The sequence below is a fragment of the Bufo bufo genome, chromosome 3, assembly GCF_905171765.1.
Source record: "Bufo bufo chromosome 3, aBufBuf1.1, whole genome shotgun sequence".
In the NCBI taxonomy this organism is placed as follows: Eukaryota; Metazoa; Chordata; class Amphibia; order Anura; family Bufonidae; genus Bufo; species Bufo bufo.
In genome coordinates this window covers 265,703,815-265,718,233 of record NC_053391.1, presented here as the reverse complement: position 1 = coordinate 265,718,233, position 14,419 = coordinate 265,703,815, and the positions used below count along the sequence as shown (strand labels likewise).

General features: G+C 45.9%; 1 protein-coding gene across 4 annotated transcripts in view; it reads left to right on the top strand.

The window, feature by feature from the left end:
- The window catches only part of DCAF6 (DDB1 and CUL4 associated factor 6), a 1,234,054-nt gene that overhangs the window by 1,036,159 nt on the left and 183,476 nt on the right, over nucleotides 1-14,419 (top strand). The gene's annotated exons all lie outside the window — the stretch shown is intronic.

Here is a 14,419-nt window from a genome sequence, read left to right as displayed (position 1 = left end):
TTGTTTGGAGGCAAATGTTTCTTGGCGGCCGTCCGTCCGTCCGACTCGATTCAGGCCTCAGTAGGCCGCAGCCGTTTCTATCCTCCCGGATCGATTTTTTTGTTAAATAAACAGATATATCTGTTCAGAGATGTTATGTTAACTGTGGGGTAGTGTTTAAAAACACTTTTGGTCAATTTTGAAGGCTAGATGCCTATAGATTGCCTATGTGCAGCAGGAGCTGAGGTTCAGAGCGTCCTCTCTCCTTCACGGCTAGCTCCGCCCCTCCGTTCCCTTTATTTTTTTGAGCAGTGTATATATATATATATATATATATATATATATATATAAAATATTTTGTAAAAATTTTAAAAAAATCCCTTTTTAATAAATTTGCAAAAAATTTCAAAATTTTTTTTTTTCCATTCTCATTATGGGGTATTGAGTGCAGATTGATATTTTTTTATTTTATTGGGGTCTGAAGACTTTCCGAATGCAATGTACCTTTGTCTAGGAGTGTTTATGTGAGGAACAGTAGAGGGTATACTTACTTAGCCTATCTGAAGACCAAAGAATGATAGTTGGGGGGCTGTTAAGTCCAGTGTCACCTTTTGTTTAGTTAAGTTCTGAACTAGATTATGTGGAGCAACTAGAAGTTTGGAAATATCTCTCATATCCATGCTTACACCTCCTAATCCCCCCCATTTTCTACCCCCTCACCTTATTGAGAAATTTGGCACTGAATCTGCACCTCACATGTGTCATGATCTTGCCCGATTCCCCAGGTCGCAGTACCTGATCAGACCGGGATCAGGTACCAGCGGTCAATCGGGACAAGTACTGACACTACACACACTATTGAATTTGATCACCCTGCTTCCTGCAATCTACCAGATTGCAGGAAGCACACAGAACACAGGCCAAGCACTCATGCTCGGTGTGCCACACCTCCCCCTCTTAGAAGGTGCCTTGGGAGGATGACTCACAGGTCATTCTCCATGGCACCTGTCACTGTGGGTTCATCAGCCCTAGACAGTCCATCCGCATTCCCATGGTCGCTCCCCTTCTTGTGCTGGATGGTCAAATCATACTGCTGCAGAGCCAAACTCCATCGCAGCAGTTTTCCGTTGTCACTGGCTACACGGTTCAGCCAGCTCAAGCGGTTATGGTCAGTGATCACCGTAAAGTTGCGCCCATAGAGGTATGGCTCTAATTTCTTAAGAGACTATGGCAAGACACTCTTTCTCAATGGTGGCATATGCCACCTCCCGGGGCAGCAACTTCCGGCTAAGGTACAGAACCGGGTGCTCCTCCCCAGCCAGGTCCACCTGGCTGAGGACAGCTCCTAGGCCATAGGTAGAGGCATTCGTTTGTACCACAAACCTGCGGGTGAAATCAGGGGCCTGAAGAACGGGGGAGTGGGTAGAGCGTATTTCAAGGCATTGAAAGACGTCTCATAGTCAGGGATCCAAGTGACCAGCTTGGTGAGTTTTTTCTTAGCGAGGTCTGTCAGGGGCTTTGCCAAGGCACTGTAATTGGGAACAAATTTCCGATAATATCTGAACGTACCCAGATAAGACATTACTTGTTTTTTGGTCTGCGGGGTGGGCCAGGTAGTAATAGCTTCCACCTTGCCAGTCTCACGTTTAATGGTGCCTCCACCTACCAGGTGTCCCAGGTAGCAGACTTCAATCATGCACACCTGGCACTTTTCTGGTTTGATAGTCAGCCCTGCGAAGCAGATTTTCTCGAGAACCTGTGTCAGGTGGGTGAGATGCTCCTCCCACGTGTTGCTGAAGACGGCGATGTCATCGAGATAAGCCACCGCGCAATGTTCCAACCCCCCTAGCAAGTCATTGACCACTCGCTGAAAGGTGGCTGGGGCATTTTTCATGCCAAAGGGCATCACTAGAAACTCAAAAAGCCCAAAGGGGGTGATGAAGACCGACGTTTCACGAGCTTCCGGGGTCAGGGGTATCTGCCAGTACCCTTGGCTCAGATCCATGACTGTTATAAACTGGGCTGCTGCCAGTTTGTCTAACAGTTCATCAATCCTGGGCATTGGATAGGCATCAAAGACCGTCACAGCATTTAACTTCTGGTAATCTACACAGAACCGGGTTGTCCGGTCCTTTTTTGGGACAAGGACGACAGGAGCAGCCCAGGCACTGTGGGATTTTTGGATAATCTTTAATCCTAGCATCTCCCCTACCTCTGGCTTCATATTCTCTAGGACTTCCCGGGTAATCCGGTAGGCCGACTGCCGAATCGGGCGGTGACTGCCGGTATCTACATGGTGCTCTGCCAAATGTGTCCTATCCTGCTGCACAGAAAGGACTGCTGCAAGTTCACTTTGTTGCTCCCCAGTAAGCTGCAGGTTGATTTCTAAAGCTTGCATAGATCCGCAGCCCTGGAGAGCATCTTGCCCCCACCCTCCGGAAGCGTGCCCCTATCATAAAGTAATAACCCCTTTGAAGCTGTCCACTATACAGGCATGTTTATATAAAGTGTCGCGGAGGCCAGTGATCGTTGTCACCTCTGGGTCAGGGACTAAGAAGTTTATGGCGGTGGTCTGGTTTAGTGTGGGGGTAGATGGAGAGGGAGAGAAGGGACAGTTATTTGTTTGAATAAAGGGGAGCTCCGAGTCAGAGAAGGGACAGTTATTTGTTTGAATAAGGGGGAGCTCCGAGTCCCCAGAACACAGGCCAAGCACTCATGCTCGGTGTGCCACAACATGTCCCTTTGAAACAAAATTGTAACAGAGCTGTTGTGTCACTGAATAGATTTGGCTTCAAGGCTTTAAGGGCATTAGCTAAGAACCCCCCTTTTTTTATACTTTCACCCATATACAGGGATCTGTCTTAATAGCAGAGCATCCTACAAGTCACTAATGGAGTAATCTCTGTTCAGTGACAGCTGATCCAGGTTGATCAAGAGACACCGGTTACAAGGCACGAAGGGGAAAGGCAAAATCGTAGTCAGTGAACAAGCTGATATCGGAGCAGGCAGAGTTAGTGTAAAAGGTTAGAATAGGTGAAATACATACAATTTGATAAGCAAGAAGAGGTCAGGCTCAGAAGATCAGACAACAGAAAACATCTTATAAGAGTAGACGACCTTATTGTTAAGGCATTATAAGGAAGGTGCCTTAAATAATCCAGTACAAGCAACAATTGGCAGGGGACAGAATTGGTTATGTGTGCACTAGCCCTTTAAGAGCCTGGTAGAGAGTGCGCCCTCCCTAAGGAAGCAGGGAATAGCTGGCAAGAGTAAGAGAGGCCTACAAAGCTACACAAACAGTCAGAACTCCCCGCACTCTGGCAGCCATGCTGGGAAGAAGGAGATGGTGGGCATGGACAGAGCTGGAAGAGAGGTGAATATTCTGAAAACCATGCCCGCCAAGAGGCGGGAGATGCCAGCAGACATGGACCACTGCCATCACATTACCTCCCCCTTATGCCTCCTCTTAGGTCCAGATTGCAGATTAAATTTGGTGCACTGATGTTCTCAGCAGATCACCAAGATCTTTCTTCAGGGCAAATCCCTTCCAATACCCCAAATAAAATGCCCTCTTCCCAGCTTTCCTTGATATCAAGGATACCCTTCACCTAAAGCTCGTCTTCAGGACCACCTGGATTGGAGGTGGAGACTGCAATTGAGAGCCAGAGGTTTAAGTTGAGAGGTGTGAAAATAATTGGGTATACAAAGACATGGTGGCAGACAAAGCTTGTAGAACATGGAATAGATCTGCTTCAGGACCTTATGAGGACTTAAAGAGGACCTTTCACCAGAATAAAACATCTAAACTAACTATACAGACATGTAGAGCGGTGCCCAGGGATCCCCCTGCACTTACTGTTATACCTGGGCGCCGCTCCGTTCGCCCGGTATAGCCTCAGGTATCTTCATAGTTAGGCTCCACCCAGGGGAACCTGACGGCGTCTCATTCTCCCATTCTGTAGCGCTGGCCAATCGCAGCGCTCAGCTCATAGCCTGAGAGAAAAAAAAAACTCTAAGGCTATGAGCTGAGCGCTGCGATTGGCCAGCGCTACAGCATAGGAGAAAGAGACGCCGTCAGGTTCCCCAGGGTGGAGCCTAACTATGAAGATACCGGAGGCTATACCGGGCGAACGGAGCGGCGCCCAGGGATAATAGTAAGTGTAGGGACATGTCTGTATAGTTAGTTTAGATGTTTTATTCTGGTGAAAGGTCCTCTTTAAGAAATTAGGAGAAAACTTGTAAGAGGGTACCTTCCCTGGTGCAAGAGTTCAACTTGGGCCCCCCTTCCTTCAGTGCTTTGTGGCCAGGTGCATTTTCATGCATTCCGTTTTGTTCAGTTCAGTTTTGTCCCCATCCTATAACGGATCTCAATAGCGGAATTAAAAACGCTAGTGTGAAAGTAGCCTAACTTGACCAGCATGCACTTTCTATAATACTGCTATCTTCCTTTGCACCACAAGGGTCTTTGGTCCCCCTCAGGCTCCTGGGCCTGGCAGCGACTGCTACCTCTTCACCCCCTATAGCTACACCCCTTGAGAGGACATCCACCTTGATGTTTTTTCTGCAGGGTGATAATGGAGGAGGATATTAAAGTGGGTAAAGAAAAGGGACCATTTAGCTTGGTGGTTCTCCAGGACTAAAAAAAGTTGGCTGCTTTCTTTAAAAAAGAGCACCATAGTTGTCCACAGGTTGTGTGTGATATTACTCAATGGATAGTAATTAATAATTAATTTCAATGGAGCTGAGCTGCAAAACCAGCCACAACCCAGGGACAGATATGGACCTGTTTCTGGAATAAAGCAGCCATGTTTTTCTAATCCTGGACAACCTCAAAATTGTATGGTCACTATAGACACTGCATGATAGACACCGTCCAGCAGCTGTTTATACTCCTCCAACCCCAACTTTCTGAGAAGCTTGCAATCCTCATTAATTTAATTACATTTGGCAGGAATGCACGCCTGGGAGAAGAAGTTACAAGTCACATTCCTGCCACAAGATCATCAATCCATCTCCAAGAAGAATTACCTGGCACCATCAGGGCAATTAAAGATGGAGGCAGAATAGAAGGCTTTCTTAAAGGGGTTGGCCTATCACCGACATTGATGGCATACCCTAGAAAGATCTAGTCCATAGTTGTGATGCCCGCAATAGGTCTGAGAGGCACATTAGTTCATGAATGGCATGAACTGATAAGATACATTAATTTCTGTTCTAAGAGTGTCAGAAGTTGTCATGTATCCTAGTTTCTCCTGTCTTTTGAGCTTTTAATATCAATATTTTCATCAGTGTGATGCTGTAGTTAAAGGGTTTATCCTAAAAAAGATAATTATGACTTATCCTCAGGATAGGTCATCATTATCACATCAGCGGGGGTCCAAGTCCTGATACCCCACCGTTCAGCTGTTTCAGGGAGCTACTGCGCTCACCAAAGCTATGGTGAGCGATGCAGGCTCCCAGCAGCTTTCCAAGGACAGTGTCGTACATCGTATAGTGGCAGTGCTTGGTATTGCAGCTAGAAACATAGAAACATAGAATGTGTCGGCAGATAAGAACCATTTGGCCCATCTAGTCTGCCCAATATATCTGAATCCTATGAATAGTCCCTGGCCCTATCTTATATGAAGGATAGCCTTATGCCTATCCCATGCATGTTTAAACTCCTTCACTGTATTTGCAGCTACCACTTCTGCAGGAAGGCTATTCCATGCATCCACTACTCTCTCAGTAAAGTAATACTTCCTTATATTACTTTTAAACCTTTGCCCCTCTAATTTAAAACTGTGTCCTCTTGTGGTAGTTTTTCTTCTTATAAATATGCTCTCCTCCTTTACCGAGTTGATTCCCTTTATGTATTTAAAAGTTTCTATCATATCCCCTCTGTCTCTTCTTTCTTCCAAGCTATACATATTAAGGTCCTTTAACCTTTCCTGGTAAGTTTTATCCTGCAATCCATGTACTAGTTTAGTAGCTCTTCCCTGAACTCTCTCTAGAGTATCTATATCCTTCTGGAGATATGGCCTCCAGTACTGCGCACAATACTCCAAGTGAGGTCTCACCAGTGTTCTGTACAGCGGCATAAGCACTTCACTCTTTCTACTGCTTATACCTCTCCCTATACATCCAAGCATTCTGCTGGCATTTCGTGCTGCTCTATTACATTGTCTTCCCACCTTTAAGTCTTCTGAAATAATTACTCCTAAATCCCTTTCCTCAGATACTGAGGTCAGGACTGTGTCAAATATTCTATATTCTGCCCTTGGGTTTTTACGCCCCAGGTGCATTATCTTGCACTTATCCACATTAAATTTCAGTTGCCAGAGTTCTGACCATTCTTCTAGTTTTCCTAAATCCTTTTCCATTTGGCGTTTCCCTCCAGGAACATCAACCCTGTTACATATCTTTGTGTCATCAGCAAAAAGACAAACCTTACCATCGAGGCCTTTTGCAATATCACTTATGAAGATATTAAACAAAATTGGTCCCAGTACAGATCCCTGTGGAACCCCACTGGTAACATGACCTTGTTTTGAATGTTCTCCATTGACTACAACCCTCTGCTGTCTGTCACTCAGCCACTGCCTAATCCACTCAACAATATGGGAGTCCATGCTCAATGACTGCAGTTTATTGATAAGTATTCTATGTGGGACAGTGTCAAAAGCCTTACTAAAATCTAGATATGCGATGTCTACTGCACCTCCACCGTCTATTATTTTAGTCACCCAGTCAAAAAAATCTATAAGATTTGTTTGACATGATCTCCCTGAAGTAAACCCATGTTGTTTTTCATCTTGCAATCCATGGGATTTTAGATGTTCCACAATCCTATCCTTTAATAGGGTTTCCATTAATTTGCCTACTATTGATGTCAGACTCACTGGTCTATAGTTGCTCGATTCCTCCCTACTACCTTTTTTTGTGAATGGGCACGACATTTGCCAATTTCCAATCTTCCGGGACGACTCCTGTTACTAATGATTGGTTAAATAAATCTGTTAACGGTTTTGCCAGCTCACCACTAAGCTCTTTTAATAATTTTGGGTGTATCTCATCAGGCCCCTGTGACTTATTTGTCTTCACTTTAGACAGCAAACTTAGAACATCTTCCTCTGTAAAGACACATGCATCAAACGATTTATTTAGCTAAGCCTCATTGACATGAATAGGGTTTAGCTACAACTAGGCCATGTGACCAATGTACAGTGATGTCACTGGCCTAGGAAGAGGCTGCAATGCTCAAGGCCTATTCCAACAGCTGATGCACGGGGGTCCCAGGTGTCACACCCCTGCAGATCTGATACTGATGTCCTATATAAATATATTTTCCTGGATAACCCCTTTAGGGCTGAAAAAATGTTTCACCATATGTAAATCTGTCGTGTTCTTAGCTTCTGCCCTGTTTCAACTACTTTTAGGCCACCAGCAGGACAGGCCGCACATACAATAATGTAAATCTCATTTGTTGTGGTGCATTTAAAGGTGTAAGGCCTATTTTGCACGTCAATGTTCTGGTCAGTGATTGTGGTGCCAAATCTTGGTGGGGCTTACACAGATATAAGGTATGATGGAAAAGTATGACCTGTTGTGGGTTTTTGACGAGCACCTGGTTTTGGATGACAATATCTGATGGACAATCAGGTTGCCTGATGCAGTTTTGGAAGCCAGAATTGGAGGGGATCATAAGATGAGATAAAGTATAATCAATTATCAATACTACTTCTCTTTCTTGAATTTACTCCTGGTTTTAGTTTCTAAACTAGCCATGTGGCTGTACCCAGGAGTAATTATACAGGTGAAACACGAAAAATTTAAATATCGTGCAAAAGTCCATTTATTTCAGTAATACAAATTAAAAGGAATTGCATTAATGCAGCTTAAAATTTGAATTTTGTGAAAAGGTTCAATATTCTAGGCCCAAAGTGTCACACTCAGGGGAGGGCTGGCAGCCTTAGTCCTGGGGGGCAAATCCAGTCAAGTGGCCCATTTTTAGCCCCACCCATTATTAAGAGCCCCTCCTACATATAATAGGCCACTCCCAACACACACTGTACAGCTGACATTCTATAGTTGAGGCCTGTCTACACATCATACGGAGAGGGGAGGGTCTGTCCTGGCTGCACTGCCTGCTTATACAACAAGCTACAGCCAGGAAGCTCCTCCGCTCTCCTCCCTCCCCTGATCCTGCTCAAGGCTTGTGGTTCCCCCCCACCATCTGCCACCCGCCCGTGGCCTGCTGCCACCTTTTGTCGTCCTCACCCAGCTCTGAATCCTCCTTCTGCAAATGGCAGGAGGAGGAGCCGGGGCATCTCCTCTCCTACATAGCGCCACATACCTCTTACATCCAGTGATGTCACCTTTGATGTAGACGTTCTCTTTCCTCATCTTCTCCATTCAGACCAGACCGCCATGATGATTTTTCTGCCATCTCCCGTCTCTGCAGAGATTGAGAAACAGACATTAGTTTCCTGCCACCCCCAATACTATACTGCAGAAACAGTCCCCCTGGAAATACTACTACCACACAGATAGTGCCCCCTTAAACAATTATTGGCACACAGTGCTCTAAAAAATAACTGCGCCCAGACACTAATAGTATAAAGATAATGTCCCCAAAAAATTATTGTGCTAAGCTGATACTATGCCAGGGTGCCTCCAAAGTAACAGTGCTCCCCAAAATCCCACCAATAGAAATAATTTTCTGCCAGAGCACACTTAGTAGTAATAATGCCCCTATAGTGCCATAGTAATCATGTTCCTCATAGCCCCCCAGTAGTAGTAAAGCTCCCCATAATACCCCCTAGTAGTACTAATTTCCCCTATAATATGACAGTACATGAAATACCCCCGCTTAGTGCCTGCAGTTGAGCTAATGTCCCCATAATGTATGCCAGTATAAAATACCCCTATATAGTGCCCCAGTAAATGCCCTCATACTGCTCCTCTCCCCCTTCCCCATAGTGTCCCCCATAATATGCCAGTAAAAAAATGCCCCTTAGTGCCCCCAGCAGATGCCCCTATAGTGCTCCTCTCCCCCACAATGTGCCAGTAAAAAAATGCCCCTTCTTAGTGCCACCATATTCCCCAATAGTGCTCCACTCCTCCATAGTGCCCCCAAATAATGCCCCATAGTGCCTTCTCCCCTATAGTGCCTCCCATAATGTGCCAGTAAAAAATGCCCCCTTAGTGCCACCAAATGCCATAGTGCCCCCCATAATGTTCCAATACAAAAGGCCGCTTTAGAGCCCCCACTTCCCCATAGTGCCCCCAAATAATGCCCCTATAGTAACACCAGATGCCCCATAGTGCTGCTCTCCCCTATGGTGCCCCCCCATAATGTGCCAGTAAGAAATGCCCCCATAGTGCCAGCTCCTCCAATAGTGCCAGCTCCCCCCCCATAGTGCCAGCTTCCCCATAGTGCCAGCCCCCTTATAGTGCCAGCCCCCCATAGTGTCAGCCCCCCATAGTGTCAGCCCCCCCCCATAGTGCCAGCTCCCCCTATAGTGCCAGATCCCCCTATAGTGCAAGCCCCCCCATAGTGCTAGCTCCCCCATAGTGCCAGCCCCCCCTATAGTGCCAGCCACCCCATAGTGCCAGCCCCCCTATAGTGCCAGCTCCCCCTATAGTGCCAGCTCCCCCTATAGTGCAAGCCCCCCATAGTGCTAGCTCCCCCATTGTGCCAGCCGCCCCTATAGTGCCAGCTCCCGCATAATGCCAGCTCCCCCATAGTGCCAGCCCCCCTATAGTGCCAGCTCCCCCTATAGTGCAAGCCCCCCCATAGAGCCAGATCCCCCCCATAGTGCCAGATCCCCCCCATAGTGCCAGATCCCCCCCCATAGTGCCAGATCCCCCCCCCATAGTGCCAGATCCCCCCCCCCCATAGTGCCAGCCCCCGCCCCATAGTGCCAGCCCCCCGCAAAGAAGAAAAAAAAAAAAAACACTAATACTTACCTCCATCAGCAGCGATGCAAGCCTCTTCCGGCCTGTGTCCCTGCTGTGTGCTGCCCGGCTCAGGCGTCGCGATGATAATGACGTCATCGCGTTGCCTGAGCCGGAATCTGATAGGCTGCAGGCATTAGTGCCTGCGGTCTATCAGAAGAACAGGGGAGGGACACGCCTCTCCCTCCCCTGCCCCACAGCACACAGCACGGCCGCAATTACATCCAGGGCCGCTCCGCCTGTGGTGATCGGCGGTGCGGCCCTGAAGAATAAAAAATAAAAATTATTTGTTTTAAAGACGGTCGGCCCAGCGGCCGTTTATTTAGGGCGGCCTGGGGGGCAATTGCCTCCCTGCCCCCCGGCCCAGCCCGCCCCTGCACTCTAGTCAGCTAATTATTCCATATCCCCTGAGCAAAGGGTACCTCAAAATTGTGACTTTGGGGTTTCATAAACTGTAAGCCATAATCATCGAAATTATAACAAATAAAGGCTTGAAATATCTCGCTTTGCATGTAATGAGTCTATCTCATATGTTAGTTTCACCTTTTAAATTGGATTACTGAAATAAATGAACTTTGCACGATATTCAAATTTTTCAAGTTTCACGTGTATATAAATATTTGTATTTTGACCTTTTTTGTTACATGGAAATGTTCTTGTTGGTATTGGAGAATATAGTGAGCTTCACAGATCACGGAGGCTGTAACACAGAAGGCTTATGGAAATATTACACAAATATGACTGATTAAAATCAATATCAGATTCAGTTTTCATCCAGCTCCACCGCAGTATCATAACATGTTGATTGTGGGTAGCAATCAGGTTTCTGATAGTTTTGTAGTAGTTCACTTCTTCGTATTCTAGTGGCTCTGACAATTTGATTTTGAATTGTACTTGATTGGTAGCTCGGATTAAAAAATACCTTCCAAAATATTTGTTTCTATCTGTATACGTGATTGTATTTATTCACTTTTGGATTAAAATTGTCCCAACTGAAGTATGTTGGGAAATAAGTTGGCATCTGTTATATTGATTTCTGTATGATTTGAGTCCAGGGTTTTAATTTATGTAAAGGAGTAACTTAGAATTGTTGGTGGAACGAAACTGATCAAAATTTTCTTACAATGGTTTCAGCAGTTATTTTGACTCAGGCCTGATGAAGGAGCATGAAGAAGTCCTCTTCATTTTTTTTAATTTTAAACAAGATTATACATACAAAGAATAATTGAGACAAAAGGAAAAACATGTTTCCATCTCTGAAACCCTTGACATTTTTTGTGTACCAAATATATGTTATTTCCCCATTAACCTTGCTGTCATACATCAGCAGATCCACAGGGACATCTATCCTTTCACTAAGACTAAAGATCTGTCATGCCCCGCTCTGATGATGTGCGGAGGTCGGCCAGGATAGCAGCACGAGTTTAGTGTTTGTTTTGGAGCTGTGCTGTATCCACCTCTCATCAGGTGCACTGGGTGGAGTCATTAGTTTAAATAGCACACCATCCAAGTGCTCTGAGCGGATTATAGGAATCATTGTGGTCTTGGAAGCTAGGAAGGAAGATTGTCTGTTCCAGCTCAGAAAGATAAGTGTGATTTCAAGTTTGGTTGTTTTGTGTCATCTCTCCCATCCAGGTTCTGTGCGAGCAGGCTGCTCCTATTTCCCCTCTTCACCATCTTAGGGAATTTAGGGTATTTCAGCCCAGGCACGGGGACACATCATACCTACCATTAAGGTCTGCATGTGGGCTGAGCAGTGCAGGGAAAGAGGTCAGGGATTAGCTAGGAGGTGACCCCTCCCCTGTCTCTCGCCCAGAGCCTGGTTGGTGGGTTATCTGTGAGTCTGAGTGCACGCCCGCCCTGACATTATAATCCGCCATACTGTGACTGCCATTACTCAGCGGTTTTGTGATGGCATCAATTGAAGCCATTGTGGAGCTACAGGGTTCGGTCACACGGTGTCAGAATGCTCTGGCAGCTGGTGCAGGTCAAATTTGTGTGGAGCCTAAAGTGGCTCTTTCTGATCGATTTTCAGGAGGTACGGATGACTTTATCCGTTTTAGAGAATCCTGCAAATTGTACTTTCGGCTGCGTCCATTGTCGTCAGGTGATGAGAGACAGAGGATAGGTATAGTTATTTCTCTGCTTAAAGGGGACGCAATCCTGGGCCTTTTCTCTGCCACCTGGTTCTCAGGCCCTCCGGTCGGTGGAGGAATTTTTTAAGGCTCTGGGATTAATCTACGATGACCCAGATCGGGTCTCGATGGCAGAGTCGAGATTACGTAATTTGTTTCAGGGGGAACTTACTGCAGAGGCTTACTGTGTTGAGTTTAGGAGGTGAGCTACTGAATCAGAGTGGAATGATCCCGCGTTACGTAGTCAGTTTTGTCAGGGGTTATCTGAAAGATTGAAGGATGCCCTTGCTTTTCATGAATACCCAGACTCTTTGGAGAACGCCATGTCTTTAGCAGTACGACTAGATAGACGTATCAGAGAGAGGTATAGGGCTCCCTCCGCGCAAGCTACCTTTTCTGTGAGTGGTTTTGTCTCTACTGCCTCCCCGGGTGATGTTACAGGTAACTCTGGGGTAGCGGAGGAACCCATGCAGTTGGGTCAGGTTTCTTGCCATTCTGATAGTAGAGACTTTAGGAAAGTGCACAAACTATGTTACTATTGTGGAAAGAGGGGTCATTTTATTTTTGCTTGTCCTTATGTTAAACCACAGGTGGAAGAGAAAAAGAAAAAAGAAAAAAAACTTCCCTGACACTTGGTAGTACGAATGGTGTGGTGGAGCAGGCAGGAATGCAAGCTCCCTGCAGTTCCCGTTTTCTCCTTCCAGCTATGGTGGCGCTAGAGTCAAAAAAAAATTTTGTTGATGTATTCCTTGATTGTGGTGCTGGGGTAAACCTAATTGACTTTCTTTTCCTTCAAAACCTAGGACTAAGTACTTGCACTTTAGAGAACGAGATTTGTGTTTTTGCGATTGATTCTTCCCCTCTTTCTCAAAGGAGCCTTACTCACATTGTTCATGGTATTCACTTAAGGGTGGGTGATTCACATGTTGAAATTATTTCTTGTTTTGTCATGAAGGATTTGCCAGCTCCTATAGTTTTGGGGTTGCCATGGTTGACTAGACATAACCCAATTATAGACTGGCAAGCGAGACCAATCATTGGTTGGAGTGAGTTTTGTTCGGATAATTGTCTTGGCACATCTATCTCTGGTGTGTCCATTATGGCTTTACCTCAGAATCTCTCGGATTTTGCGGATGTCTTTTCGGAGGGTGGGGCTCAGGAATTGCCCCCTCATCGAGACTATGACTGTCCAGTTAATCTCACTCCGGGGGCTAAGTTGCCAAAGTCTCGGCTTTACAACCTCTCTCAACCCGAAAGAGAGGTCATGCGAAAGTATGTCGCCGAGAGTTTGGCAAAGGGTCATATTAGACCATCTAAGTCTCCAGTGGCAGTAGGTTTGTTCTTTGTGAAGAAAAAGGATGGATCACTGAGACCGTGTTTGAATTTCCGGGAATTGAACCGTATTAAAGTCCGGGATCCATATCCCCTGCCTTTGATCTCTGATCTTTTTGATCATATTGTTGGAGCCAAGGTGTTCTCCAAGTTGGATTTGAGAGGGGCCTACAATCTGATCAGAATCAAGGAGGGGGATGAGTGGAAAAGGGTCATTTTGAGAACCTGGTTATGCCTTTTGGGTTGACAAACGCACCAGCAGTATTTCAGCGATTCGTCAATTACATTTTTCATCATTTGGTGGGGAGATTCGTAGTAGTTTACCTGCATGACATTTTAATTTATTCTCCTGATCTGAAGACCCATCAGGATCATGTGAGACAGGTTTTGACGATCCTTCGGGAGAATAAATTATATGCCAAATTGGAGAAATGTTTGTTTGCGGTGCAAGAGCTTCCGTTCTTGGGATACATGCTTTCTGATTCTGGTTTTCGTATGGACCCCGAAAAGGTCCGGGCGGTTCTGGAGTGCGACTGACCAGAGAATCAGAAAGCTTTGATGCGGTTCTTGGGGTTTACGAATTATTATAGAAAATTTATTTTGAATTATTCCACCGTAGTAAAACCTCTCACTGATATGACCAAGAAGGGCGCCGATGTCTCTGTCTGGTCGGATGAGGCATTGCAGGCCTTTTCGACTATTAAGGAGCGTTTTGCGTCTGCTCCCATTCTGGTGCAGCCGGATGTGTCTCAGCCATTCGTAGTGGAGGTTGATGCATCAGAGGTGGTGGTTAGAGCGGTGCTGTCACAGGGTTCATCTCGTGGCAAGTGGGTCCCGTGTGCCTTTTTCTCCAAGAAGCTCTTGGTCGCCGAGAGGAATTATGATGTTGGAGATAGAGAGTTGTTGGCTATCAAGTGGGCCTTTGAGGAATGGCGTCACTGGTTGGAGGGGGCGTCTCACTCCGTTACGGTATATACAGACCATAAGAATTTGGCTTACCTGCAATCTGCCATGCATCTGAACCCTAGGCAGGC